General features: G+C 39.9%; 1 pseudogene; it reads left to right on the forward strand.

Moving 5' to 3' along the window:
- Positions 1-2,484: 2,484 nt before the first annotated feature.
- Positions 2,485-3,098, forward strand: LOC118884058 (annotated as a pseudogene).
- The last annotated feature ends 567 nt before the right edge of the window (positions 3,099-3,665 follow it).

Genomic DNA, 3,665 nt, shown 5'->3' on the forward strand with positions numbered 1-3,665 from the left:
AAATATAGGTAACATTTTAGAGATGCTTGGCTCTAAAGAGAAGAATAAAGACTAGTAGCTGAAGGAGGGAGTGGGGGACAGGGGGGCTGTTTCTCAGTTTGGTTCCATTTAGTTGGTTTTTAACTGGTACAGAGTACTGAGCACAGTAAAATGCTATCGGGAAAAAATGAATGGAGTGAGAGAAGCTGAATCTACAAAAGAGAAAACAGTTAATCAACGAATGGAACATGGCATCTGTTACAAAGTAGATGCTCAGTAAGTCTTTGCCAAATAAATGACTGAATTCCTTTACAAGAAATGAGGTATTTAATCCAGAAACCAAGTGAAGAAATTGTCTGTAGACAGGAGGCACAATATCTCTTCCATCAAAAAGGCAAAAAATGAGGACATGAGTGTGGATGCAGTTCATTTGGTAGATGTGGTGTCAAGAATTTGAGAAAGTTCCATTGGATGATTTCTATTTTCTCTGTGAAATGAAGATGAGATCATCTGAGAAAAATAAAATAAAATCTGAGGAGTGGTAGATTGGAAGGACTGAGAAGAATGAAAAAGGTTTATGAATAGTCTCTTGTGTTCTGAAAGGATGCTTCAGAGAGAAGCTCCTTTAAGCAGCTGCCAGCCTCTGCAGTATGCGTGGTGGCTCACGAAAGAGGTTGCCCAGCGTATATACTCCCTGTACAGGGCCTCAGGGCTGAATCAGGTGAACTCACCATCATCTGGCATCTTTCCCTGTTCCTCCCTCACTTGAAACTCTTAGCCACAGTCTTCAATATTTTTTCTCTCCTTTGTTTTCCTGACATCGTTCCACCAGATTTGGTAGAGAGCTCCCTGGGAGTCCATGACCTTTGACAATTCTGCCTCCTAAACAGGACAATGTTCCACGGTTCCACTTGAGGACACTTTTCGTAGCTCATTACAACTCTGAGACCTGCCTAGCCAGATACTGACCCTATCACCAGGGCACCCACTAACCTTCAAAGGAGCAAACTGGGCGTAAGGTCTAAGAAGGGGGCTAAGCCTACTTCATTGTCTATCTAGTCTCTTCACACAGAGCTTGAGTCATCTTTGCCCTCAAGCCCCTGCTCTGGGCTGCTTAAGTCCTAAGGGCTTCAGTTCCTCTACTCACCCAAGTACCTGACGGTGGAAAGGACCTCTCCCTTTGAGAGGAGATCCTGCTTGAAATCTACCTCAATATGACCTTAGCCCATGGCCTCAACAAGGAAACTCTATTAGGTTATAACACAGAAAGCCTAACACGCCCCCCCAAAGAGAAAATAGTCATAAGATAGGCAGCTTTGTTACAAGTCAGAGGAACTCCTAAATCTGTATAAGGATAAATAGTACAATATTCTGTTCAACACAAAAGTTGAAGAGAAAAATGAATAAACTATATGTCCATTGTAGTCATTACCTAACCAATAAATGATGTGTATATAAAGTATTTTAGACAAACTCTAGGGAATTTTAAGTCAGTTCTCAACAAAATTTCAGAGGATGCAACACAAATTCTTGAATAACATATGTAGCTTCGTAGGAAACTTTGCCAAATAACTGATTATCTAGTATTGAGATTATGTAAGAGAAAACACTGAAAAAGGTGGCCTAGGGAATTTATTTTCAGCAAATGTGGAGGGAGAGGGCGAGAGAAACAAAATGATGGCTGAGAAATTAAAAGCACTCTGAGAAGCAGTGGGACCATCTCTGGATTATATAGTTACTAAATTTTCTCATCACTTTGCTCTAATGTATATGAAAAAAGTTATTTAGACCAGGCAGTATTTTTTATGGTTATGGCTATAACTCTAGAGGAGAATTATTCATCTGTTTTGGATCATTAAACTCAATATGTGCATTTGATTAAAATTCCACTCTTCTCTCAGCTACCCATTATGATACTCCCTGTTTTAAAGTAATTCTCCCCTGTTAAGAGTGATGCATTGCTTTCCTATTTAAAAAAGAAAAGAAAAGGCAGTGAGAGGGAGATCTCAGAAAGAGGCTATTTTTTTCTTGTTACTTTGCAAAAACAGCAGCAGCAGAAGTCCTGGAACAGGGAAGCTAGAAAATCTATCTTTTTGAACCCTCCTCTCTCATAAAAAGTAAAGGGAAACTTATTTTCAAAATAAGCAATAGAAAAAATTTGGCCAAGTACCATGCAAAATTATTATCTTTAAAAGGAGAATAAGAAGCAGAATAAAATCCCCATAAACCATGACAAAAACACTTTGAAAAGACATGGCAACCCAATGTGAAACTATAAAATCTAATATTTCAAAGTAAGCTAAAAGAAATTTTAAAAAGTATAGAAGCTATGAAAGAATAACGTAAATCAGCATTAGAGAAACTCAAAAATAGCAAAACCAGAATCTGGGGTTATAAAGCAAGGAAGCTGAGACCTTTGTTGAGTTTCTCTCTGCCATTTCTTTCATCTGGCCCTTCAAACATCAACTTGAGCCCATTATACTCTAGGCTAACTCTGCCTTTGCCATGAGCCTCTGCAGTGCTGACATGCAATAGCAGATTAAGCACATGGTAGCTTTCATTGAACAAAAGCCAGTGAGAAAGCAGAAGAAATAGAGGCAAAAGCAAAGAAAAGGTAAAAGGTTGAGAAAAGTTATCTTGTGCAAACAAAGACTGAAAATTAGAAATTATTATGAAAAGAAAGAAATGCAGTTTGTGCAGCAAAAAGAAATGTCCACCGTGACAAATCAAAGCAAGTTCAAAAGTCCTTTGAGCCGAGATATGACCATATTACAGACCTAAGTAAAGCAAAATACACTTAGCAAGGTGGTAAAAGTACAACAAGACACCAAGTGAGGCTGTAAGCACTGGTCCTCCAGGGTTTGTACTTGTTGCTATGGCCCCTAATGACTCTTCCTTACAGGAATCGAGACCTCCTGCTGGTAGAGGTTGAAGTGCAAAAAGAAATCCTTATATATAAAACTACCACCAAAAAAAGATGCTGATGTCTAAATTGATCAAGGGGCCTACCTGTCTGAGTAAACAGCTGGCCATTTTGAAATCGTGATGGAGATCACAAAATAAAGGTTTCCAACACCCTAAAAAGCCAGCTGGATCTCACAGTTCTAGAAGGATGCTAAAGTACAGTGAACCTTGTTTGGTGTGATACCAACAGAAAGTTTTTGGATTAAGCCTTTTTTTTTTAATTTATTTTTGGCTGTGTTGGGTCTTCATTGCTGCACGAGAGCTTTCTCTAGTCGTGGCGAGCATGGGCTACTCTTCGTTGCGGTGGGCAGGCTTCGCATTGTGGTGGCTTGTCTTGTTGCTCTAGGTGCGTGGGCTTCAGTAGTTGCAGCACATGGGCTCAGTAGTTGTGGCTCACAGGCTCAGTAGTTGTGGCACACAGGCCTAGTTGCTCTGTGGCATGTGGGATCTTCCTGGACCAGGGCTCGAACCTGTGTCCCCTGCACTGGCAGGCGGATTCTTAACCACTGTGCCACCAGGGAAGTCCTGAATTAAGCCTTTGAGAGGTGGAGCTTACTCCACTGCTATATGACTACAATATGAAAGCATCTGATATTTGAAAAAACAAGATTTTCTATGTTACCTCCTCTTTGATGTTCTGATATTGTTCTATATTTATCAATGGAATGCCTCTTTTGTAGCTCTTGCCTTTGTTCTAATGATTAAGATCAGGAGAAAACTCA

The sequence above is a fragment of the Balaenoptera musculus genome, chromosome 18 (assembly GCF_009873245.2).
Source record: "Balaenoptera musculus isolate JJ_BM4_2016_0621 chromosome 18, mBalMus1.pri.v3, whole genome shotgun sequence".
Taxonomy (NCBI): domain Eukaryota; kingdom Metazoa; phylum Chordata; class Mammalia; order Artiodactyla; family Balaenopteridae; genus Balaenoptera; species Balaenoptera musculus.